At 37.9% G+C, this 16,301-nt stretch overlaps 1 long non-coding RNA gene and 1 other non-coding gene across 2 annotated transcripts; both read right to left on the bottom strand.

Annotated features, from left to right (window-relative positions):
* Positions 1–12,178: 12,178 nt before the first annotated feature.
* On the bottom strand, positions 12,179–12,292 carry LOC147870793 (U5 spliceosomal RNA). Its single transcript, XR_015533159.1, has one exon. It is a non-coding gene; the product is annotated as a U5 spliceosomal RNA (small nuclear RNA).
* A 428-nt stretch (positions 12,293–12,720) lies between these two features.
* On the bottom strand, positions 12,721–16,295 carry LOC147870794 (uncharacterized). Its single transcript, XR_015533158.1, has 2 exons — positions 13,865–16,295; positions 12,721–12,827 (listed from the first exon to the last, which is right to left on the bottom strand). It is a non-coding gene; the product is annotated as an uncharacterized LOC147870794 (long non-coding RNA).
* Between the last annotated feature and the right edge of the window lie 6 nt (positions 16,296–16,301).

Here is a 16,301-nt window from a genome sequence, read left to right on the forward strand (position 1 = left end):
TCCAGCAGACTCTCGAGCCACAGCTCCGTTCTTTCCACATCCACAGCAGCACTTTCGCCGGCTAACTTCTTGTAGACCATACCATGTCGTTCTTTAAATCTACTAATCCAGCCATTCGACGCTGCAAAATTTTCAATATTCAGTCTTGCGGCTATCGTCTTGGCTTTTTCCCGCAAGATGTTGCCATCAACAGGAATTCCTGAGGCCCGCGATTGCTGGTACCAAGTGAAGAGGACACTTTCTAGCTCACTGAAAGTTGATTTCCTTCCGGTTTTCCTTTTTTTGCATGAATTACCGCACTTGTCAGTTTGTTTTCGGATTTATTTCTTCTTTGCAATCATTGAATTTAAAGTAGATGGTGCTAATCCAAGGCGTTTAGCAAAGTCGATTCTTTTTTCAAATGCATTTTTCTCCACTTCTTCTATGATTTTTAATCTTTCTAGAAGAATTCTGACTTGTTTTACTGGGCGAGAGATGGTACAGGAATAATAACAAAATAATTAACAGTAGTAACAGGAATAACAAAATATTTACGGGAACAACTACAAAAGTATAGACTGGAACTATAACAGGAAGAATGGAAGTACTGTTACTGCCGAACACGACGAAACGTAGCCGTAGAAGACACTGAACCACTGGAAACGAGATGAACCAGAAGAATGAAAAGTGTCGCCGGCCTTTCCTTTGTACTTATAATAAAAGCATTTGTGAAGAAATTCACACTGCACATGCCATCTGGCATCGCTGGAACGAAATATGAGTGCACCCTGATTAAACTCATAAAATTTCTGACAATGAGCACCGACATTCACTCCAACTATCACCCCTGCACCGCTGACCACTCATTCCAAAAGAATCTGTGCTGGTTGGGCAACATAACATGTTACCGCTACTGCGTATTCCAAAAACATTGTGCGTCTTTCGGTATTAATTTATCTCAAAACCCAGCATTTTAAATTCTCAGAAACGATCATTGCGGGAAAATTGTGGGCCGGGACTAAGATTTTTAGACGATCGATGCCATAAAACGATAGAAGCGGGAAAATATAACATTATTTTATATGGGATGTATCCGGGACCGAACAAAACAGACGATGCATCCGGGAACAATGGATAGACGTTTCACTGTATGTAGACAAAATGTACCAGAAATTAAATTAAATTTACAGCACATGCAATAAGTGCGCTGCAACGATTATAAACAAAAATGATGAACACAACTTCGGACATCTTGTAGGTACAATTATCTGAATCTTATTATGAACCAATAAACAACTTGTCAATAATAACTTTTGCTGCTTCACTTTTGGCTCCATCTTCAGTAGATCCATACCCCACACCTGAGAACATACAGCATCACCTATTGGCATTTCTAACCTCATCATAGCATACACATTCACAAACATACCACTCTTCGTATACCCAGTGCTATGACTCAACTAACCAGTTTCCTGAAGCTTCAAATATTCTTCTTCTTGTCGCTTGATCACAATACACGTGTAGGTGTATAGGCCTCCCACAGCAACACCTCCTACATAGGAAGGAGCCGGCCAATTCCTGGAGAGACACATTGTCTCCAATGACGTAATGGGGTCGAGTGTGATGTCAGAGTTCCTAGCAAACAAAAGGACAGACGGTTATCAGGTCAAGACTTCAGATACACCTGGTGGTTTACTTTCATACTTTTACAGGTTCCCTGTGCTGAAAGAAATATTCTCTGTACATCAGAGAGAAGTAATGATGAACACTTACTCTTCGGAAGCAACTAAGATCCTGTCCAAAACTGATCTAGCAGCTGCTTCTGTTGCTTCCTCCGATGACCCTCCATACCCCACACCTGTGAACATACAGCATCTATAAAGAAAAATCAAGCAGTTTTCATCTAGGATTTAAGATGAGCAATGGAATTTGTAACAGTGAATTGATAAGGACGCGGTAACGTTTGAGATTAATATTACGTTAGATCCCATAACTGCAGAGTAGTCATTTTTGTCTGACATTCTCAATACAACAAAGTTAAGAAATCAATCAGTAATCCAAATGTAAGAATGAAACAGTATGGTTCATATAAATATTAAAAATAATTTCAAAATTTTCTAGGGAAATTATAGATTACTATGACGACACAATATCATCACCTATTGGTATTCCTAACCACATCATAGCATACACATTCACAAACATAGCACTCATTGAATACCCAGTGCTATGACTCAACTAACCAGTTTCCTCAAGCTTCAAATATTCTTCTTCTTCTTCTTCTTGCTTGGTAACAATACACGAACAGGTGTATGAGCCTTGCTCAGCGAGTCCTCCTTCATAAGAAGGACACGGCCAATTTCGAGAGAGACACAAAGTATCTAGTGATATAATTGGGGTCAAGCGGGATGTCAGAATTCCTAGCAAACAAAAGGACAGACGGTTATCAGGTCAAGACTTCAGATACACCTGGTGGTTTACTTTCATACTTTTACAGGTTCCCTGTGCTGAAAGAAATATTCTCTGTACATCAGAGTGAAGTAATGATGAACACTTACTCTTCGGAAGCAACTAAGATCCTGTCCGAAACTGATCTAGCAGCTGCTTCTGTTGCTTCCTCCGATGACCCTCCATACCCCACACCTGTGAACATACAGCATGTAGAAAGAAAATACAAGCAGTTTTCATCTAGGATTTAAGATGAGCAATGGAATTTGTAACAGTGAATTGATAAGTATATGGTAGTGTTTGAGATTAATATTACGTTAGATCTCATAACTGCAGAGTAGACATTTTTGTCTGACATTCTCAGTACAACAAAGTTAAAAATCAATCAGTAATCCAAATGTAAGAATGAAACAGTATGGTTCATATAAATATTAAAAATAATTTCAAAATTTTCTAGGGAAATTATAGATTACTATGACGACACAAAATCATCACCTATTGGTATTCCTAACCACATCATAGCATACACATTCACAAACATACCACTCTTCGTATACCCAGTGCTATGACTCAACTAACCAGTTTCCTCAAGCTTCAAATATTCTTCTTCTTGTCGCTTGATCACAATACACGTGTAGGTGTATAGGCCTCCCACAGCAACACCTCCTACATAGGAAGGAGCCGGCCAATTCCTGGAGAGACACATTGTCTCCAATGACGTAATGGGGTCGAGTGTGATGTCAGAGTTCCTAGCAAACAAAAGGACAGACGGTTATCAGGTCAAGACTTCAGATACACCTGGTGGTTTACTTTCATACTTTTACAGGTTCCCTGTGCTGAAAGAAATATTCTCTGTACATCAGAGAGAAGTAATGATGAACACTTACTCTTCGGAAGCAACTAAGATCCTGTCCAAAACTGATCTAGCAGCTGCTTCTGTTGCTTCCTCCGATGACCCTCCATACCCCACACCTGTGAACATACAGCATCTATAAAGAAAAATCAAGCAGTTTTCATTTAGGATTTAAGATGAGCAATGGAATTTGTAACAGTGAATTGATAAGGACGCGGTAACGTTTGAGATTAATATTACGTTAGATCCCATAACTGCAGAGTAGTCATTTTTGTCTGACATTCTCAATACAACAAAGTTAAGAAATCAATCAGTAATCCAAATGTAAGAATGAAACAGTAAGGTTCATATAAATATTAAAAATAATTTCAAAATTTTCTAGGGAAATTATAGATTACTATGACGACACAAAATCATCACCTATTGGTATTCCTAACCACATCATAGCATACACATTCACAAACATACCACTCTTCGTATACCCAGTGCTATGACTCAACTAACCAGTTTCCTGAAGCTTCAAATATTCTTCTTCTTGTCGCTTGATCACAATACACGTGTAGGTGTATAGGCCTCCCACAGCAACACCTCCTACATAGGAAGGAGCCGGCCAATTCCTGGAGAGACACATTGTCTCCAATGACGTAATGGGGTCGAGTGTGATGTCAGAGTTCCTAGCAAACAAAAGGACAGACGGTTATCAGGTCAAGACTTCAGATACACCTGGTGGTTTACTTTCATACTTTTACAGGTTCCCTGTGCTGAAAGAAATATTCTCTGTACATCAGAGAGAAGTAATGATGAACACTTACTCTTCGGAAGCAACTAAGATCCTGTCCAAAACTGATCTAGCAGCTGCTTCTGTTGCTTCCTCCGATGACCCTCCATACCCCACACCTGTGAACATACAGCATCTATAAAGAAAAATCAAGCAGTTTTCATCTAGGATTTAAGATGAGCAATGGAATTTGTAACAGTGAATTGATAAGGACGCGGTAACGTTTGAGATTAATATTACGTTAGATCCCATAACTGCAGAGTAGTCATTTTTGTCTGACATTCTCAATACAACAAAGTTAAGAAATCAATCAGTAATCCAAATGTAAGAATGAAACAGTATGGTTCATATAAATATTAAAAATAATTTCAAAATTTTCTAGGGAAATTATAGATTACTATGACGACACAATATCATCACCTATTGGTATTCCTAACCACATCATAGCATACACATTCACAAACATAGCACTCATTGAATACCCAGTGCTATGACTCAACTAACCAGTTTCCTCAAGCTTCAAATATTCTTCTTCTTCTTCTTCTTGCTTGGTAACAATACACGAACAGGTGTATGAGCCTTGCTCAGCGAGTCCTCCTTCATAAGAAGGACACGGCCAATTTCGAGAGAGACACAAAGTATCTAGTGATATAATTGGGGTCAAGCGGGATGTCAGAATTCCTAGCAAACAAAAGGACAGACGGTTATCAGGTCAAGACTTCAGATACACCTGGTGGTTTACTTTCATACTTTTACAGGTTCCCTGTGCTGAAAGAAATATTCTCTGTACATCAGAGTGAAGTAATGATGAACACTTACTCTTCGGAAGCAACTAAGATCCTGTCCGAAACTGATCTAGCAGCTGCTTCTGTTGCTTCCTCCGATGACCCTCCATACCCCACACCTGTGAACATACAGCATGTAGAAAGAAAATACAAGCAGTTTTCATCTAGGATTTAAGATGAGCAATGGAATTTGTAACAGTGAATTGATAAGTATATGGTAGTGTTTGAGATTAATATTACGTTAGATCTCATAACTGCAGAGTAGACATTTTTGTCTGACATTCTCAGTACAACAAAGTTAAAAATCAATCAGTAATCCAAATGTAAGAATGAAACAGTATGGTTCATATAAATATTAAAAATAATTTCAAAATTTTCTAGGGAAATTATAGATTACTATGACGACACAAAATCATCACCTATTGGTATTCCTAACCACATCATAGCATACACATTCACAAACATACCACTCTTCGTATACCCAGTGCAATGACTCAACCAAACAGTTTCCTGAAGCTTCAAATATTCTTCTTCTTCTTCTTCTTCTTGCTTGGTAACAATACACGAACAGGTGTATGAGCCTTGCTCAGCGAGTCCTCCTTCATAAGAAGGAGACGGCCAATTTCGAGAGAGACACAAAGTATCTAGTGATATAATTGGGGTCGAGCGGGATGTCAAAATTCCTAGCAAACAAAAGGACAGACGGTTATCAGATCAAGACTTCAGATACACCTGGTGGTTTACTTTCTTACTTTTACAGGTTCCCTGTGCTGAAAGAAATATTCTCTGTACATCAGAGAGAAGTAATGATGAGCACTTACTCTTCGGAAGCAACTAAGATCCTGTCCAAAACTGATCTAGCAGCTGCTTCTGTTGCTTCCTCCGATGACCCTCCATACCCCACACCTGTGAACATACAGCATCTATAAAGAAAAATCAAGCAGTTTTCATTTAGGATTTAAGATGAGCAATGGAATTTGTAACAGTGAATTGATAAGGACGCGGTAACGTTTGAGATTAATATTACGTTAGATCCCATAACTGCAGAGTAGTCATTTTTGTCTGACATTCTCAATACAACAAAGTTAAGAAATCAATCAGTAATCCAAATGTAAGAATGAAACAGTAAGGTTCATATAAATATTAAAAATAATTTCAAAATTTTCTAGGGAAATTATAGATTACTATGACGACACAAAATCATCACCTATTGGTATTCCTAACCACATCATAGCATACACATTCACAAACATACCACTCTTCGTATACCCAGTGCTATGACTCAACTAACCAGTTTCCTGAAGCTTCAAATATTCTTCTTCTTGTCGCTTGATCACAATACACGTGTAGGTGTATAGGCCTCCCACAGCAACACCTCCTACATAGGAAGGAGCCGGCCAATTCCTGGAGAGACACATTGTCTCCAATGACGTAATGGGGTCGAGTGTGATGTCAGAGTTCCTAGCAAACAAAAGGACAGACGGTTATCAGGTCAAGACTTCAGATACACCTGGTGGTTTACTTTCATACTTTTACAGGTTCCCTGTGCTGAAAGAAATATTCTCTGTACATCAGAGAGAAGTAATGATGAACACTTACTCTTCGGAAGCAACTAAGATCCTGTCCAAAACTGATCTAGCAGCTGCTTCTGTTGCTTCCTCCGATGACCCTCCATACCCCACACCTGTGAACATACAGCATGTAGAAAGAAAATACAAGCAGTTTTCATCTAGGATTTAAGATGAGCAATGGAATTTGTAACAGTGAATTGATAAGGACGCGGTAGCGTTTGAGATTAATATTACGTTAGATCCCAAAACTGCAGAGTAGTCATTTTTGTCTGACATTCTCAATACAACAAAGTTAAAAATCAATCAGTAATCCAAATGTAAGAATGAAACAGTATGGTTCATATAAATATTAAAAATAATTTCAAAATTTTCTAGGGAAATTATAGATTACTATGACGACACAATATCATCACCTATTGGTATTCCTAACCACATCATAGCATACACATTCACAAACATAGCACTCATTGAATACCCAGTGCTATGACTCAACTAACCAGTTTCCTCAAGCTTCAAATATTCTTCTTCTTCTTCTTGCTTGGTAACAATACACGAACAGGTGTATGAGCCTTGCTCAGCGAGTCCTCCTTCATAAGAAGGACACGGCCAATTTCGAGAGAGACACAAAGTATCTAGTGATATAATTGGGGTCAAGCGGGATGTCAGAATTCCTAGCAAACAAAAGGACAGACGGTTATCAGGTCAAGACTTCAGATACACCTGGTGGTTTACTTTCATACTTTTACAGGTTCCCTGTGCTGAAAGAAATATTCTCTGTACATCAGAGTGAAGTAATGATGAGCACTTACTCTTCGGAAGCAACTAAGATCCTGTCCGAAACTGATCTAGCAGCTGCTTCTGTTGCTTCCTCCGATGACCCTCCATACCCCACACCTGTGAACATACAGCATGTAGAAAGAAAATACAAGCAGTTTTCATCTAGGATTTAAGATGAGCAATGGAATTTGTAACAGTGAATTGATAAGTATATGGTAGTGTTTGAGATTAATATTACGTTAGATCTCATAACTGCAGAGTAGACATTTTTGTCTGACATTCTCAGTACAACAAAGTTAAAAATCAATCAGTAATCCAAATGTAAGAATGAAACAGTATGGTTCATATAAATATTAAAAATAATTTCAAAATTTTCTAGGGAAATTATAGATTACTATGACGACACAAAATCATCACCTATTGGTATTCCTAACCACATCATAGCATACACATTCACAAACATACCACTCTTCGTATACCCAGTGCTATGACTCAACTAACCAGTTTCCTGAAGCTTCAAATATTCTTCTTCTTGTCGCTTGATCACAATACACGTGTAGGTGTATAGGCCTCCCACAGCAACACCTCCTACATAGGAAGGAGCCGGCCAATTCCTGGAGAGACACATTGTCTCCAATGACGTAATGGGGTCGAGTGTGATGTCAGAGTTCCTAGCAAACAAAAGGACAGACGGTTATCAGGTCAAGACTTCAGATACACCTGGTGGTTTACTTTCATACTTTTACAGGTTCCCTGTGCTGAAAGAAATATTCTCTGTACATCAGAGAGAAGTAATGATGAACACTTACTCTTCGGAAGCAACTAAGATCCTGTCCAAAACTGATCTAGCAGCTGCTTCTGTTGCTTCCTCCGATGACCCTCCATACCCCACACCTGTGAACATACAGCATGTAGAAAGAAAATACAAGCAGTTTTCATCTAGGATTTAAGATGAGCAATGGAATTTGTAACAGTGAATTGATAAGGACGCGGTAGCGTTTGAGATTAATATTACGTTAGATCCCAAAACTGCAGAGTAGTCATTTTTGTCTGACATTCTCAATACAACAAAGTTAAAAATCAATCAGTAATCCAAATGTAAGAATGAAACAGTATGGTTCATATAAATATTAAAAATAATTTCAAAATTTTCTAGGGAAATTATAGATTACTATGACGACACAATATCATCACCTATTGGTATTCCTAACCACATCATAGCATACACATTCACAAACATAGCACTCATTGAATACCCAGTGCTATGACTCAACTAACCAGTTTCCTCAAGCTTCAAATATTCTTCTTCTTCTTCTTGCTTGGTAACAATACACGAACAGGTGTATGAGCCTTGCTCAGCGAGTCCTCCTTCATAAGAAGGACACGGCCAATTTCGAGAGAGACACAAAGTATCTAGTGATATAATTGGGGTCAAGCGGGATGTCAGAATTCCTAGCAAACAAAAGGACAGACGGTTATCAGGTCAAGACTTCAGATACACCTGGTGGTTTACTTTCATACTTTTACAGGTTCCCTGTGCTGAAAGAAATATTCTCTGTACATCAGAGTGAAGTAATGATGAGCACTTACTCTTCGGAAGCAACTAAGATCCTGTCCGAAACTGATCTAGCAGCTGCTTCTGTTGCTTCCTCCGATGACCCTCCATACCCCACACCTGTGAACATACAGCATGTAGAAAGAAAATACAAGCAGTTTTCATCTAGGATTTAAGATGAGCAATGGAATTTGTAACAGTGAATTGATAAGTATATGGTAGTGTTTGAGATTAATATTACGTTAGATCTCATAACTGCAGAGTAGACATTTATGTCTGACATTCTCAGTACAACAAAGTTAAAAATCAATCAGTAATCCAAATGTAAGAATGAAACAGTATGGTTCATATAAATATTAAAAATAATTTCAAAATTTTCTAGGGAAATTATAGATTACTATGACGACACAAAATCATCACCTATTGGTATTCCTAACCACATCATAGCATACACATTCACAAACATACCACTCTTCGTATACCCAGTGCTATGACTCAACTAACCAGTTTCCTGAAGCTTCAAATATTCTTCTTCTTGTCGCTTGATCACAATACACGTGTAGGTGTATAGGCCTCCCACAGCAACACCTCCTACATAGGAAGGAGCCGGCCAATTCCTGGAGAGACACATTGTCTCCAATGACGTAATGGGGTCGAGTGTGATGTCAGAGTTCCTAGCAAACAAAAGGACAGACGGTTATCAGGTCAAGACTTCAGATACACCTGGTGGTTTACTTTCATACTTTTACAGGTTCCCTGTGCTGAAAGAAATATTCTCTGTACATCAGAGAGAAGTAATGATGAACACTTACTCTTCGGAAGCAACTAAGATCCTGTCCAAAACTGATCTAGCAGCTGCTTCTGTTGCTTCCTCCGATGACCCTCCATACCCCACACCTGTGAACATACAGCATGTAGAAAGAAAATACAAGCAGTTTTCATCTAGGATTTAAGATGAGCAATGGAATTTGTAACAGTGAATTGATAAGGACGCGGTAGCGTTTGAGATTAATATTACGTTAGATCCCAAAACTGCAGAGTAGTCATTTTTGTCTGACATTCTCAATACAACAAAGTTAAAAATCAATCAGTAATCCAAATGTAAGAATGAAACAGTATGGTTCATATAAATATTAAAAATAATTTCAAAATTTTCTAGGGAAATTATAGATTACTATGACGACACAATATCATCACCTATTGGTATTCCTAACCACATCATAGCATACACATTCACAAACATAGCACTCATTGAATACCCAGTGCTATGACTCAACTAACCAGTTTCCTCAAGCTTCAAATATTCTTCTTCTTCTTCTTGCTTGGTAACAATACACGAACAGGTGTATGAGCCTTGCTCAGCGAGTCCTCCTTCATAAGAAGGACACGGCCAATTTCGAGAGAGACACAAAGTATCTAGTGATATAATTGGGGTCAAGCGGGATGTCAGAATTCCTAGCAAACAAAAGGACAGACGGTTATCAGGTCAAGACTTCAGATACACCTGGTGGTTTACTTTCATACTTTTACAGGTTCCCTGTGCTGAAAGAAATATTCTCTGTACATCAGAGTGAAGTAATGATGAACACTTACTCTTCGGAAGCAACTAAGATCCTGTCCGAAACTGATCTAGCAGCTGCTTCTGTTGCTTCCTCCGATGACCCTCCATACCCCACACCTGTGAACATACAGCATGTAGAAAGAAAATACAAGCAGTTTTCATCTAGGATTTAAGATGAGCAATGGAATTTGTAACAGTGAATTGATAAGTATATGGTAGTGTTTGAGATTAATATTACGTTAGATCTCATAACTGCAGAGTAGACATTTTTGTCTGACATTCTCAGTACAACAAAGTTAAAAATCAATCAGTAATCCAAATGTAAGAATGAAACAGTATGGTTCATATAAATATTAAAAATAATTTCAAAATTTTCTAGGGAAATTATAGATTACTATGAAGACACAATATCATCACCTATTGGTATTCCTAACCACATTATAGCATACACATTCACAAACATACCACTCTTCGTATACCCAGTGCAATGACTCAACCAAACAGTTTCCTGAAGCTTCAAATATTCTTCTTCTTCTTCTTCTTGCTTGGTAACAATACACGAACAGGTGTATGAGCCTTGCTCAGCGAGTCCTCCTTCATAAGAAGGAGACGGCCAATTTCGAGAGAGACACAAAGTATCTAGTGATATAATTGGGGTCGAGCGGGATGTCAAAATTCCTAGCAAACAAAAGGACAGACGGTTATCAGATCAAGACTTCAGATACACCTGGTGGTTTACTTTCTTACTTTTACAGGTTCCCTGTGCTGAAAGAAATATTCTCTGTACATCAGAGAGAAGTAATGATGAGCACTTACTCTTCGGAAGCAACTAAGATCCTGTCCAAAACTGATCTAGCAGCTGCTTCTGTTGCTTCCTCCGATGACCCTCCATACCCCGCACCTGTGAACATACAGCATCTATAAAGAAAAATCAAGCAGTTTTCATTTAGGATTTAAGATGAGCAATGGAATTTGTAACAGTGAATTGATAAGGACGCGGTAACGTTTGAGATTAATATTACGTTAGATCCCATAACTGCAGAGTAGTCATTTTTGTCTGACATTCTCAATACAACAAAGTTAAGAAATCAATCAGTAATCCAAATGTAAGAATGAAACAGTAAGGTTCATATAAATATTAAAAATAATTTCAAAATTTTCTACGGAAATTATAGATTACTATGACGACACAAAATCATCACCTATTGGTATTCCTAACCACATCATAGCATACACATTCACAAACATACCACTCTTCGTATACCCAGTGCTATGACTCAACTAACCAGTTTCCTCAAGCTTCAAATATTCTTCTTCTTCTTCTTGCTTGGTAACAATACACGAACAGGTGTATGAGCCTTGCTCAGCGAGTCCTCCTTTATAAGAAGGAGACGGCCAATTTCGAGAGAGACACAAAGTATCTAGTGATATAATTGGGGTCGAGCGGGATGTCAGAATTCCTAGCAAACAAAAGGACAGACGGTTATCAGGTCAAGACTTCAGATACACCTGGTGGTTTACTTTCATACTTTTACAGGTTCCCTGTGCTGAAAGAAATATTCTCTGTACATCAGAGTGAAGTAATGATGAACACTTACTCTTCGGAAGCAACTAAGATCCTGTCCGAAACTGATCTAGCAGCTGCTTCTTTTGCTTCCTCCGATGACACTCCATACCCCACACCTGTGAACATACAGCATGTAGAAAGAACATACAAGAAGTTTTCATCTAGGATTTAAGATGAGCAATGGAATTTGTAACAGTGAATTGATAAGTACACGGTAGTGTTTGAGATTAATATTACGTTAGATCTCATAACTGCAGAGTAGACATTTTTGTTCTGACATTCTCAATACAACAAAGTTAAAAAAATCAACCAGTAATTCAAATGTAAGAATGAAACAGTATGAATCATATGTTCCCCTCAACAGAAAACTTTAGTAAAAGGCAAAAGATTTATGCCTATTGTAGGGAAACCAGAGTTTTTAAATAAGCTAAATAATGTAGAAAAAAAATTAGATAAAACCCCACGCGCTGGGGAAACGTGTAATTATTTACGTTGAAACAAATACGAATTACATGAGTATGAATTACAGAATAATAGCCAAACTGATTTCAAGAAAATGTCTTTCATATTTTATACAATAATAACGAAGACATCACAGTTAAACAACTTTTCTTTTACAACCATAACCAAAAAAGTTAAGAGATTTCAAGAATTTCCCTTTCCCACCTGTTGTATTGATTATCAGGGCTAATGAAGGGTAGAAGATGCATAGATAATAAAAAAAGAGAGTTAATCCAAACTATTTTGTTTGGTGCATTCACAGAACTTCACAAACTGCTTAACGTTTCTTACACAACAGACCTTTTTTACGAAACAGTTTGTAATGCTCACTTGTTCTGAAATCTCTTTAGACTCTCCCTCATGACAGCATGAACTTCACTGTCATTTGTCTCACGGCAGCTCTTACAATGTCCGTCTGTCATGTGCCGGAAGTCCACTTCACACGCACCACTCTGAAGCCATTTTTCAGTTCACTGTCAATCTTTTCAAAACTTCTCATAGCACACACCATGACATGAACTTCTGATTTCCTGATTTCTTACTAGCTCTGGAGAAAGTTTACCCCATAATCAAACCAGTGTTACTGGACTCCCAGAAAACTATGCCCAAAATACGCCATCAGTAGGTCAGCAAGGTATATGGTGTTCTTTCAAGGATGGAATCACTCAATCCCTATCACATACTTTTATTATAAATTCTGTTGCCCATTCTTTGTTCTCAAATTTCCTAAGTACACGAAGCCTTTGTTTTACTGTCACTTGAATTTTATTATGATTTTCATCCATCTTCTTTAGAACCCCCAGCCCCACCCCACAGGCAAGTAAGATGTTGAAGGCCTATTTCACCTGTGCTTATTTAAAAAAGAAGTAATGCATGAATATTCCAAACACTCATAATCAGGAGCTTATTGAACAAGTAAAAACCCATAAATTTCTCTTTCATGACATTACGCAATCATAACCTACAAAGTCACCAGATTTCTAGTACTTTCCTTTTGCAACCATGACAAGCCCAATATAGACAAGTTGGTGGGGAGTGGAAATATTCTACTTGAGTGTGCCCTTTGCAATGCAGACAAATCACATATTGGATTAACTGACAATTCATCCTGAAATAGGAATGATCATACCAGACACGGATTACAACTTAATTCAGAAGGCAAGTAGAAGCTTGTGAACTCACTGCTAATTAGATTAGGTGCAAACTGGATACCTGTAATCACTGATGTAAGATCTAACCCTTCTTTTAGGCTTAAGCCCAAATCTGTCACCAAATACCTGAAAGATGTCTACATCAATGCTAATAAACCAGTTCTAAATTCAGAATACAATCAAGATAACAATTCTGTGGTGCACCATCATAACATAAGAGGACTTTCAAACAAAACTGATCAACTATCAGTGTCCATTAATAATAAGTACACACCCTAATCTGTGTTTAACACAACACCAGAGGTAAACTTGAAAATGTTACTTTTGGAGGTACTTACTCTAGATGAAATATGGTAAAAGAAGGTGCAAGTATTATTGCCAAAAAGAACCTAAAATTTAATTAGATAAATGCATTGTGTCACTAAAATAACAAGAAATAGATGCTGCATTGTGCAATTGGAATCTAAACATTCCAACATATATGTCCTAGCTATACATAGAGCCCCCACTGGCAATGCTGACTTTCCTAAACAAGTTACAAAGCATTATAAATTATCTTTTTAAACCTACAGCACAACATCGTCAACTGTGGTCCCATTATCATCAATACAAATTATCTTATTGAAAGTCACCATAAAAATGTGTAAAATGATCGACTAGCATCTTCCAATGTCATGGCAATAGTTAATTTCCCCATAAGAATCCAAAATTACTCCATCTGATCACGATGTATGACTCCTAGTAATATTAATAATAAAAAAGTCGATCTCCAGTTATCATAAGTACAGAATATCAATCAGACTCAGAAATGAAGACACTATTAAAGAATGTATAACACATCGAATGAAAATTGGCACTCAGTATTAAACAGCCTTGATGTAGATTCAAAATTCAACACATTCCTAAATAATCTCTTAAAAATGTATAAGCAAGTTTCACCACCAAAACAGTGATAAAATATCTGAAAAGAATGACTGGATCACAAAGATAAAAAAAGATTACCTAATTTGTCAATAGTGGAACAACCAAGTAATGAAAATTCACTGCACGAAATATTATAAGATACTTACTTTCTCGAGGTCTAAATCAGATTAAATGTGACAACCAGACTAAACAGCCTCGAGCAAAAAAACAAAATAAAAGCAGTCTGGAAAACATGAAAGAAATAAATCAGGGAAACATTCTACAGAAATATTGACCTCATTAATAAAGATAAATGATAATGTAATAAAAAATATTAAGCTCTTAGCAAATTATTTCAATATTTCTTAACAAATACAGAAAAGATTAATAATCACGCTACAAAACAGAAGCAGAAGTCACAACAAAATATCTTAGTCAAACAATCCCAAACACACGAAGTAGAATGATGGCGCCATCGTCGTCGCGACCAGAGATGACATTATCAGAAACGCAGAGAGAAAACCTACTCTTGTCAGCACTCCATTTCCACATCTACGAGCACACTTACAACGTATACCATTATTCGCGAGACTGTATTCAAACGTTCAACAGTCGACATACAAAGTACATCTCCACGATGCATTACCTTGATTTTCGCTTCTACGTTCTTTGGTCACCATACTCGAATACGTCACAAGATTTCGTAAAAGCATTCATAGCACGGACACATCATCAACAACACGAAGCTAAGAGTGCACGTGGTTTACGATAGCAATGAAAGCGACGTCGTGCGTTTAATCGGCCAGAATAAATTGTCAGTGACCTTGAAAGTGGTCGAAAATCAGGTTAAAGTTCTGATACTGTTACTATATAGTACGCGGGTTTACGGAACAATGAAACAACAATAACAAATCAAAATTTATTCACGACGGAATTAGGGGGAGGCTAAATTCCGAAAATGCCTGCTACTGCTCAGTTCAAAATATTTTGTCTTCACGACTGATTTCTAAGAACCTGAAGATTATAATATACGAAACAATAATTCTGCCAGTTGTCTTGCATCGGTTCAAAACGTGGTCTCTCACTCTAAGGGAGGATATTTGGGCCTAGGAGAGCAGACGATGGGGTCTGGAGAAAACTGCATAATGAACTTCAAAATTTATATTCCTCCCCCAATATTGTCAGGGTGATTAAGTCGAGAAGAATGAGATGGGCGGGGCATGTAGCGCACATGGATGAGACAAGAGGTGTGCACCGGGTACTGGTTGGGATACCCGAAGGGAAGAGACCGCTGGGTAGACCTAGACGTAGATGGGAGGATAATGTCAGGCGGGATCTATGGGAGACAGAAGTTGAAGGAGCCTGGATTTTGTTGGCCCAGGACAGGGCTTTGGTTAATTCGGTGATGAACCTTCGGGTTCGGTAAGCCATATAGTCAATTAGTTGGCGTCATAAGATATCATTTGCAAATAATATGTCGTGTAATTTGAAAGATGCAGTGTTGACAACCTTCTCTGACCCTTCAAAGTCCGGGCGTGCTGACCTCAGCGGGCCATTTGCAGCTGTGCATGTAATTGAAGACGAAACAATAAACTTGTCTTCAGTGGACAAGATAAAGACTTCCTGTCGCCCATATCAAAACAGTTGGTGATGGAAATCTTGAAAATGTATAAAAAGGTTTGCAATAACTACAAAATGCTTACCAAACCCCTTTCATCTTCTTATAGCTAATTACGTCTGTGTTACATTTGGTTAGTATCAGCCCTATAATTAGATGCGCGTACATAGGTATTCAACAATTAGTGAGATGCCAAGGTAACCCGCTCTAAAAAATGTCGAGCAAATGTGTGGAAACAAGCGCCGAAGTTGAGG

The sequence above is a fragment of the Zootermopsis nevadensis genome, unplaced genomic scaffold (genome assembly GCF_977971745.1).
Source record: "Zootermopsis nevadensis isolate Lab colony 2312 unplaced genomic scaffold, Znev_1.0 Znev_ptg000198l, whole genome shotgun sequence".
Lineage (NCBI taxonomy): Eukaryota > Metazoa > Arthropoda > Insecta > Blattodea > Termopsidae > Zootermopsis > Zootermopsis nevadensis.